This window comes from Sciurus carolinensis, chromosome 3, assembly GCF_902686445.1.
Source record: "Sciurus carolinensis chromosome 3, mSciCar1.2, whole genome shotgun sequence".
Classification (NCBI taxonomy): domain Eukaryota; kingdom Metazoa; phylum Chordata; class Mammalia; order Rodentia; family Sciuridae; genus Sciurus; species Sciurus carolinensis.
Genome location: NC_062215.1, coordinates 25,087,645 through 25,098,470, shown reverse-complemented (window position 1 = coordinate 25,098,470; position 10,826 = coordinate 25,087,645). Strand labels below are relative to the sequence as shown.

Genomic DNA, 10,826 nt, shown 5'->3' with positions numbered 1-10,826 from the left:
CCAACCTGGCCACAATACTCTCTGGAAGATTTTTTCTAATGACCAGAAAATTAATCTGTTAATTAGAATATATTTCAGCTTGATTTACTTTTTGAAAGGGAAGGAAAGTGAATCAAGATCCCTTATATACAGAACTTCATGGTTGTGTACCAGAATCAAGGTTTGCAGAAAAAATGAGTTGACTATTAAGCCCAGCATTTAAACTGTCTATGCTAGAAAATCTTGTGAACAAGGAGGTGCTTTATATGCCAGAGACAAAAAAAAAAAAAGTCTTTGATTCCCAGGAAACAGCCTCTGTCTCACCTACAGCACTACTACAGACAAGTGATATGGGGAAATGACCACCTATTCCCCAGACTCTGCTGTCAAATCCACAGCTCCTAAGAGTCTAACTCCTGTGCAGATAGAACCTAATCCTTTACTCTCCCTGACAGCAGACCCCAGCCCACACTTGAGGGTCACTAACCACCCCAGCCCTCCGCTGCCTGATGATACAAGTACAATGGGCACTAGGGATAAGTTAGGATCTGACATCTTCCCTCTAAAACAGTACAGGATGCTGACAGAAATCTAATCAAAGCACACCTGCCTTTCACCACCTGAGATCTATACAATTGGAAAGCCTGGACCAGGGATCAAGAAAAAACCCGGAGGATTTCATTGCTCTGATAAAATATTTTCTATTCATAACCCCATCTGGGCAGATAGTCAAAGTCTTTACATTAGCCTCTTGTAGGCTGAAGAAATGTCAGCAGTTTTGGTAATAGCTAAGAAACTCGCAGATGAAGAGAACCAAGGATCTGAAATCAAGAGAATGGGTGAGGAAGCAGTGAACTGGGACTCCCATGATTTGGGAGACAGGGAGTTATGAGAACATTCATTACAAAGGGATGCTTCTCAGAGTTATGGGAAAAATAAGCAGTTCTTGGGTCAAATTTGGATAAACTAAGGGAAATTCAACAAAAACTGGAGGAAAACTCTTCTGCCTTCTTAGATTAAGGGAGTGTCTCAGGCAATACCTAACCTGAGTCCATCGTGCCTCAGGTAATTGGGTGTGTCTCATCACCTAGATCATATTTCGGAGTGACCCAGCTATCTGCAGGAAACTCCAAAAGTTGTCCATTGAACCTGACATTTATTCTTCCCTGTTGATGGAGGGGGCCCTTTAAGCTTTTCAATAACAGAAATATAACTGAAGATAAAAAGAAAGTTTTTAAAAAATGAAAACCCAAGCTTCCTTATTGTCCATTGCCCTCCAGACTACTCCAGGTAAGGGACAAGAAGATGTCATGGATAAAAAAATCTCAGCCTCCAGTGTGGGACCTGAGAACCACCAAGTTTGGCAAGTTGTTGCTGTGACCAAAATATCCGGAAAGAACAACTTAGAGGAGGAAAAGTTTATTTTGACTCAGAGTTTTAGAGATATGATCCTCATCCAAGGAAGAAACATCATGGAAAGACATGACAGAGGAAAGTTGCTCAACTCATGGCAGTTGGGGGGAGACAGAGAGAGAGAGAGAGAGAGAGAGAGAGAGAAGCCAGGGACAAGACATAGTCCTCAAGGGCACACACCCAGTGACCTACCTCCTCCAACCATTCCCACCTGCTTATAATTACCAGTCAGTAGACTATTCAGATTATTAGTCCATGTATTAGCGCATGTAATGGTTAATTTGAATTGTCAACTTGATTAGATTAAGAGATGCGGATGGTGTGTCCAGGAGGATGTGTCTAGGAATGATTTGAATGTGGGATAGAGTGCTAACGGTGGAGACCCTCCCTAAACATGGGCAACACTGCCTAATAGGATGGTGGCTTGGATGGAATAAAAGTTTAAAGAACAAGAAAGCAGATGCAGACCCCTCTGGACTCTTCTCTAATGGTCTTACTAGGGTAGCACTGTTGATCCTTCTTGTTCTGGGGCTTCTGCCTCTTGAACTGTGCAGATACTCGTTCTTCCAGCTCTAAACTGCAGACGACCAATTGTGGACTATCCAGCTTCTGGTCATGTATGTCAATCTAATAAATTCCCTTTTTATAATCATACTTCCTGTTGATTCTGTTCCTCTATAGAATCCAGACTAATACAGTCCATCAAATGAATAAGTTCACTGGTGAGGTTACAGCTCTCATAATCCAATCTTTTCACCTCTGAACAATGCCGCATTGCCTAACACATGCGCTTTTCAGGGGACATTCCTAGATCCAAACCATCATAGTTGGAGGTCTCACCAGTGTGCTTCCTGTAAACAAGAGGGGCATGGAAATGGAACTGTCCAAATTGTCCCCAGAAAGGAAAGGAAGGGGCCAGTCCCAATATTTACCATTTGCTCCTGATATACCCAGATGATTGATGGGACCTGTGGTTCCCTTAAGACCTTTCATAATCTCTCCCAAATAACCCCACTTTAATTTGGATAAAGCTAGGGGGGAAATTAAGTTCTTGCTTGATGTAAGAGTCACTTATTCTGTGTTGGTGACCAGAAAGCCTTCTTTGACTGACAAGAGATGTAACATAAAGGAAGAGGGTAGACCAAATGATTTGTGGAGTAACCCACATGAGAACTGGGAACTAGGACATTATAGCACTCTTTTTAATTTGTACCCATGTAGAGAAAAATGGAGTCTTGTTTAAGAGGACTTTCAAAAAGTGAAATCAGGGCAAGGAGTAAACAACTTGCATGAGAAACTTAGTGGTCTGACAGTGCACACATTCAAGGACAGATCAGCTCTCTGTCCAAGAACATTAAAAAAAAAAAAAAAAAAACAAAACTTAAAGACATCTGGTTTCTGCTCTCAAGGCCTGGCTCCTGGCCAGATCCAGGTCTGGAGACCAAACGTACTGATGGCACTGAGCCCAATGGCTCCAGACAATAATTTATATGTTTACTCTGGTGTATTTAAGAGAGATGAGAAGAACTCAAAGGTGACAAGACTGCTTTCTTTGGTTATGTATGCTGCGAAATGCCCGTGATGTCTCTCGGTGCTGAGTTGGTATGCTACCTGGGATGGTTTTCCTTTTGTATATACTTTATATATCTTAATAAATATTATCTTTTCCTATACAGCTTGTGGTAGTACATTCAACAGATCAATCCATATAAATTATAAGTCTGTGCACAGCAACGGGAAATACGTTCCCAAACAGCCCAAGTGTCCAGTCCCATGTTGGAAAGAGACTTGCTGGTTAAATTAGGAGCTACTGTAAACTTGCAACATAACAAGGTAGAAAGACAAGTGCCTACCAATAAGGGAGCCAAGTTTTTATGGTCCTCTTGCAAAGGAAACTCTCAGCCCCATCCTCAATGCTGAAGGACATTTCTTTTCTTTTTGGTATCGGGAATTGAATCGAGGGGCACTCAACTGCTGAGTCACATCCCCAGTCCTTTTTTTATATTTTTATTTAGAGACAGGGTCTTACCGAGTTGTTTACTGCCTCCCTAAGTTGCTGAGGCTGGCTTTGAACTTAAAATCCTCCCCCCTCAGCCTCCCAAGCTGCTGTGATTATAGGCCTGTGCCACCTCACCTGGCTAATGAAGGAGAGTTTAGCTAAAATTAACCCCAACATACAGTCACAGGGACAAATATGCTGAGTCATAAGTGCCCACCCAGTGAAGCTTAAAGCATATGGACAAATGGCCAAAGGTAAAATAATACCCCCGAAAGTCCAAAGGCATTAAGGGCGTTTTGCTTATACTCACAGGTTGTTGGCATAAATATTAACAAGACCCTGCAGATCCCATATATTACCCCCATATTATCAGGAAGAAAAGGCCTAAAACTGAGGAATATGAGTTTGTGCAGGATTTCAGAGCTACACAGGTGGTTCCCAACCCTTATACTTTGCTGGCCAACTTGCCTGGAGAAGGCAGATTTCATACTGTCACCAACCTAAAGGATGAATTCTTTTGGTTCCTTTAGATCCTCAATCCCAGGAGCTATTTATGTTTAAGTGGGAGCACCCCAAGAGACAACGGTACTGTTGGACTATCCTACCACAGGGCTGTAAAAATTCTTCCACTCTCTTTGAGAGATTTGGGAAGTGATTTATGAAAGTTAAAATTTGTAAGGTATGCTTATCTTCAATTTAATTAGATCTGCCACATTATTTCTCCTTAAAACCATGTGATAATTCTCATTACTGAACATCCTAAGGTAATATTAGAATTCTTTTGGCAATTGGGCATGGTGGTACATTCCTATAATCCCAGTGGCTCAGAAGGCTGAGACAGGAGGATTTCAAGTTCAAAACCAGATTCAGCAATTCAGTGAGACCCTTTTTCAAAAATTTGAAAAAAATAAAAAAGAGAGGGTTGGGGTCTGGGTATGTAGCTCAGTGTAAACAGCCCTGGGTTTAATCTCTACTACTGAAAAAAATTAGTAATGAGAAGAATTCTTTTGGCCAACATGGTGAGGATATATTGGATGTAATTATGGTTTTAATTTGCATTTTTAATAATTAAACATATTTTCAAAGGTTTATTAGACATTTTCTTTCTTAGTTGATTTATATTCTGGATTATAGGCAATTTTTCTATGTTTTGGGTGGCAAATTCTTTGTTGAAGGTACATTAACAACATCTTCCAAAAAAACCTACCATCAAGACCCTCAACTGCTTGACTGATAGAGTGTAAAATGTATCAAAAGAAAAGGCAGAGATACCTAAGTACACTCTCAAGTACCTGGGGTTTTTTATTTCACAAGGACAGTTCAGCCTACCTTTGGAAAGAAAGTTGATTGTTGCTAAATGGCACCTTCAAAACTCCGGAAGTAAGTAAGAAGATTTGGGGAAGGCTGTTTTCTGCTGCATCTGGGTCCCTAACTTTGGCTTAATAGCTAAACCCTTAGATTATAAGTAAAGAGGCTGACTACTTTGAGTGGCATGAACGATCAGATCCAGGCTTTTAAAACCATAAAAGGGTTAGGGATGTGACTCAGTGGTACAGCGAGCTTTACATGCACAAAGCCCTGGGTCCAATCTCCAGTGCTGCAAAATAAGGAAAGGAAGGAAGAAAGGATTTGCCAGTGAAGGTTCCACCCTCTGATTTGTATGTACATGAGAAACAGAGGACAGCGGTGGAGGCACCAACCCAAACGCTGGGCCCCCTAAAAAGAGTGATAGTCTATTTTTCTAAGTAAGTAGATACAGTTGCTGAAGGATGACCAGCTTGCCTATGGCAATGCCATCTATTTTCCTGCTTATTAAGGAGGCAGAAAAACTGACTATGGGACTGCTCCTTGTCCCACACCAAGTCTCCAGTGTCTGGTTGACAGAGGAGAGAATGTTAAACCAGGCTCTGTTGCTAGACTCTTTCTCCCACCCCCAACTCTTAAAATTTTGCCGGATACTTAACCCTAACACCTTGCTGCCTGTATCCCATAAACCGTGAATACACGACTGCTCAGAACTGGTAAACTTCTCCAGCAGGAAAGACCTTCAACCTGAGCCTCTGCCTAATGTTGAAATGATGTGGTTTATAGATGGAAGTAACTGCATAGTAAATGGCCAGCAGAGGGCTGCTTACCCTGTGCTACCTCTCCATGAGATCACTAAAGCAAGAAGGCTTCCTCCTTGTATCTCTGCTCCAAAAGTAGAAATAATAGCTTTGACTTGGGGCTTGGAACTGGAAAAAGAAAAGCTACTAAATGTATATACAGAGTCTAGATATACCTTCTCAGTGATCCATGCTTATGGAGCAATATGGAGAGAGAGAATGAGAGAGAGAGAGAGAGAGAGAGAATGAAAGAGAGAGAGAGAGAGAGAGAGAGAGAGATCTTCAATACCAGCAAGAAAAAAAAAAAAAATGAAAAGGAAATTCTCAGGATGCTTCAGGCAGTAAACACCCCTCAAAGGTAGCTGTTGTACACTGTAAAGAACATCAGAAAGGAGATTCAGAAATAATAAAGGATATAATAAAGGAAAACCACACAGCCAATGCTACAGCTGAAGGTTCAGCTTTGTCCAGATAAATTTCCCTTCTTTGCCCCTCTACTAATTTGCCCCCTTCTATTCAGAGGAAGACAAAAAGAAATACAAAAGGCAGGATTTCAAATGTCTCTTGTTTGGGTGTGGTTAGTAAATTCCAAAGGCAAATTTGGGCTCCCAAAGAAAGTAGTTAGAAGTAGTTGTCAGTAGTTGTCTACCTGTACCAGATCATCTCTGCCCATGCGTGTGACGATGCTGCAAGTGGCCACTCCTTTGTGAGTTACCTTTTGTAAGGGTACTTCCCCTTCCTTTTGCCTAGTATTCTAAATTCTAAAGACAAGTGAGACCAAAATGATTAGAATGTTTACAGCTAAATAGTCTTTCTTTAGCTTGGCAGAATCCAGAATATCTGGATTACATCACAATATGTAATACCCCTCCTTAGTCTTTAGTTCTGTACATTCACTCACAGAAAGCATGTAAATTGCTTTGAGGTTCAACTTGCAGAAAAGTAATATTTCCATCTAAAGAACTGTAGGCTAGCCCCAGGAGGTCAATATCAATCGGGATGACAGTCAGAGAAAGGGAGAAAAGGAGACACATACTCTGGTGACAAAAAACCCTGCACAGCATGTAGTCTTCCTGCTCATTATCCCCTGCATTTTCTTTCCCTCCCTATAAACCCCTTTCATATACCTAACTTCCACACAATGAAGGTTTAAAGATGACAGCCCTCTTTATATCCCAGGATGCCAACCCTTGAATAAAAGTGATTTCCTTCATACCAACTCTTATCTCCCAAGTATTGGCTTTCATGTGGTGAGCTGCCAGACTCGAGTTCAGTAAAAAATTTGGTGAACCAGCCAGGAAGTGTGCCTCCTGAGTAATATAACCCTCTTGGTTTCTATGAGGAGGTGCAATGATTGCTTATGAAAATCCAGCTGCTCGTGACAAGGGGACCCCACATTTGGGACTTTGGGGACTTCCTAGCAGCTTTTGAGAATCTTTTAACTCCAGGATTTTCCCTTCTCTCTTCCTTATGGCACCAGCTACTTATAAATGGAATAAATCAGTCTTTATTTTTGGAGGGAAGTCAGTGGATTACAGTATGGGGAAGTCACACCTGTGTGTACTGGGAATCCTCTATCTCCACTGAATGGGACTTAAGTAGTCATTTGTATATTGCATGGGTAGTTTTTAGTGCCAGTTGGTCTGAGATAAGAGTCTAAGGACTAGCATTCCCAGGCTCTCCTTTGAGGGAAATGTATTTGTTTGGAAAGAAGTCATTTATTTTGTTTGACTTTTTTTTTTTTTTTTTTTTTTTTTTTTGGTGCTGGGGATCGAACCCAGGGCCTTGTGCTTGCAAGGCAAGCACTCTACCAACTCAGCTATCTCCCCAGCCCCTGACTTTTTTTCTTATAACCACTTGTCCTCTTGGTCACATGCTAGCTGACTGAACAGCTTACAACTATAATCCTATTACTAAAAAGGAATTGGTGCTCCGTTGCAATACTGCATGACCCACACATGTGCTAGATTTTGATGAAAGATGGCTGCTTCATGGATCTTCAAATTACATACTATTTTACAATAGGAATTGTTCTGTCAAAGATCAGGTAAATAGTGTGAAGTCCCTTATGTACAAACTTTCATGGTTTTGCATAATGAGCATTCCAATGAAGAAGGGAATAGGTTGATTGTTCAGCTAGAAGGGGAAGACTTTAATTCCCTTCCCAGATAGTAAACTTCAGGAGGAAATGGAAAATGAAGAAATTAGCCTTTTAAATGCTTTAAATCTGCTTCCCTCCAATTGGTGCAACACCAGGTCCCATGGACAAGAAGTGGGTCACTGGAGCTGCATCCCTTGACCATTTCAAAGTGAGGCAGGAATAGTCTCTCCTTTTAAGACCCAACAGGGCATGGTGTTTGGCCAGAGAGATACCCATTTTAGGGCAGGACAATATTCTCTAGGACAGGATCCCATCAGCCAGCCAGCAGAATTTTATTAGATTTTTCTATTCTCAACTTCAGATTTGTTAAACTTGAAAGACTCTAATCCACAATAGAAAGATGATTCACCCACATAAACAGTGACTCGGGTAGAGGAAGGCACTGTGGTGGCCAGTACTGGATATCTTGCAACACCATTGCCCGGCGGGGATGGAGCCAAAAAGTCATCGTCAGAATGTCGGGCAAAGACCGGATCCAAATCTTCCCCTCACGAATGGCACAGATCATCATGAAGGCTCGTTTTAAAGGAGCACAGACAGGTCGGAACCTTCTGAAGAAAAAATCTGATGCCCTAACTCTTCGATTCCGACAGATCCTGAAGAAGATAATAGAGACTAAAATGTTGATGGGTGAATGATGAGAGAAGCTGCCTTTTCACTGGCTGAGGCTAAGTTCACAGGGGGGACTTCAGCACCACAGTTATGCAAAATGTAAATAAAGCCCAAGTGAAGATTCGAGTGAAGAAAGATAATGTAGCAGGTGTTACTTTACCAGTGTTTGAACATTACCACGAAGGAACTGACAGTTAGGAACTAACTGGTTTAGCCAGAGGTGGGTGACTGTTGACTAAATTAAAGAGGAATTATGTCAAAGCAGTGGAACTACTGGTAGAACTAGCTTCACTACAGATTTCTTTTGTTACTCTGGATGAAGCTATAAAGATAATTAACAGGTGTGTGCATGCCATCGAACATGTCATCATTCCCCGGATTGAAGGCACCCTTGCTTATATCATCACCGAGCTGGACGAGAGAGCGCAAGAAGAGTTCTATAGATTAAAGAAAATACAAAAGAAGAAAAAGATTCTCAAGGAAAAATGTGAGAAGGACTTGGAGCAACAGAGAGCAGCCAGAGAGGTGATGGAGCCTGCTAACCTTCTGGCTGAGGAGGAGGACAAGGATCTTCTGTTTGAATAATCTTTCCTGCTCTCTTCTTTCAGAAACCCTCAACACTGGTTCCAACTTAATTCAGTGTGTAGGTTTGACACATGTGGCTGTTTTGGGGGCTAAGAATTTCATTCGTCATTTACCGGGGTGTCCATTTATGGGATTACTTTTGTGGACTCATAATTCAGTATTTATCACAGGTGAATGGGATTTGTAAAACTTACAGGATTTCTTCTGCTGAAGTGTCACACTACTCCATCTACAGTGCGTTACATGATCTCTTTACCAAGCACATTAGGACATACCCCTTAGGGCACATTAGAGGTCGTTGTTCCTACCTACAATCCTTGGCGCTGTTGCCTGATGTTATCGCAGACCTCCTTCACCACGGTACTTCTCTGCTCGAGCTTTATGAACACCTTCACTTCCTTGCATGACAGATCTCTTGTCTTGTCTGTCATGGGACAGTTCTGCCATTTAAATGTGTGTTATGAACAGAGTAAAATGATTTAAAATGGAAGTTGTTCCCCTTTTTATTATTAATTTACTAAAAATAGTAGCTATATTCTATGCTCAAATCAGTGACTGTATTGCCATCCATAAAGCTTTCTCTGCTGATGTGTGAGTATTTTTTTAACTCCCTCTATATATCAATGTTTTACTAAAAGGCTTATTTTGAGACAATTTTTGCATTACGAAGTCACTAATAAATGATCCCCAGTGAGTTTAAAAAAAAAAAAGAAAGATGATTCATAGAAAATGACTGATTTGTTTATCTCTATTTTTTATCTATTTTTAACTATTTTTTATCTCTGTTTGTTTATCTCTATTTTTGTTACTCACCACCCTTCCTGGGTGAATATCCAAGATCTTTTAAATATTTTACTGACTGCAAATTATAGAAGGCTCATGTTAGACATGAAGGTTCATGTGCCCAATGAAAAGGCACAGCATCTCCATAAAGAAGAACCCATGGGAACCCCCAACCTCACAGGAGCTGTTCCATTAATAGAATTAATTGGAATTCAAAAGATGAAGGGATAACGATTCAATTAGATCTTTATAAATGGTGCATCCTGGCAGGATTAAGGAAAGGGATAGCTAAGCAGAGAAGTTATACAAAGTACAAACAATCCAACAGAAAGCAAATGAGGACCTGTCGGAATTTTTCGAAAGAATTTACTGGGCATATTGAAAGTATGTGGATGCTGATCCAGAAGCACCAAAGAACATGAGGACAGTTGTCATGACTTTTATAGAGCAAAGGGCCCTCAATATCCACCAATTACTTTATCACTTACTCATACATAAACTATTCCTTGAATATAACAAAGAAATACTAATACAATGTATTTGATTTTTTTTTATCATCTCTATATTTAACTCCATGCTCTCCTGGAGCTAAATCAACCTAATTACTAAGAAAATAATTTCCCAGTACGTGGCAATAACTAGGGTGGCCATTGCAGCAGTCTGAGTTGCCTATCATAACCAGGGATTATTTTTTTTTCTTCTTTTGATGGTACTAGGGATTGAACCTAGGGCCTTGTGCATATGAGGCAAGCACTCTGCCAACTGAGTTATATCCCCAGCCCAGGACCTGGTGAGTTTTGACGGGGATGTAAAACTGATCTTCTCTGACTCACCCTCTTTCACTGCTGGGAATTAAACCTGGGGAGCTCTACCACTGAGCATTTTTTTTTTTTTTTTTTTTTTTTTTTTTTTTTTTTTTTTTTGCGGTACTGGGGATCAAACTCAGGGCCTTGTGCTTGCAAGGCAAGCACTCTACCAACTGAGCTATCTCCCCAGCCCACCACTGAGCTTTTTGTCCCCAGTCCTTAGCGAGGGTCTCACTGAGTTACCCAAGATGACCTTAAACTTGGGATCCTGCTGCCTCAGCCTCCGTGTAGACTAATATTGTTAAGATTGTAAAAGTTTCTTTAATGCTATTTCATATGTCATTCTATCATATTGTCTGTAAATGTTCATTTTCCCTTTCTTT

The 10,826-nt window shown here is 40.8% G+C and overlaps 1 non-coding gene and 1 pseudogene across 1 annotated transcript; one reads left to right on the top strand and one right to left on the bottom strand.

The window, feature by feature from the left end:
- The first annotated feature begins 8,112 nt into the window (after window positions 1-8,112).
- LOC124981297 (V-type proton ATPase subunit D-like) lies at window positions 8,113-8,854 on the top strand (annotated as a pseudogene).
- Window positions 8,855-10,341: 1,487 nt separating this feature from the next.
- On the bottom strand, window positions 10,342-10,414 carry Trnam-cau (transfer RNA methionine (anticodon CAU)). Its single transcript has one exon. It is a non-coding gene; the product is annotated as a tRNA-Met (tRNA).
- Between the last annotated feature and the right edge of the window lie 412 nt (window positions 10,415-10,826).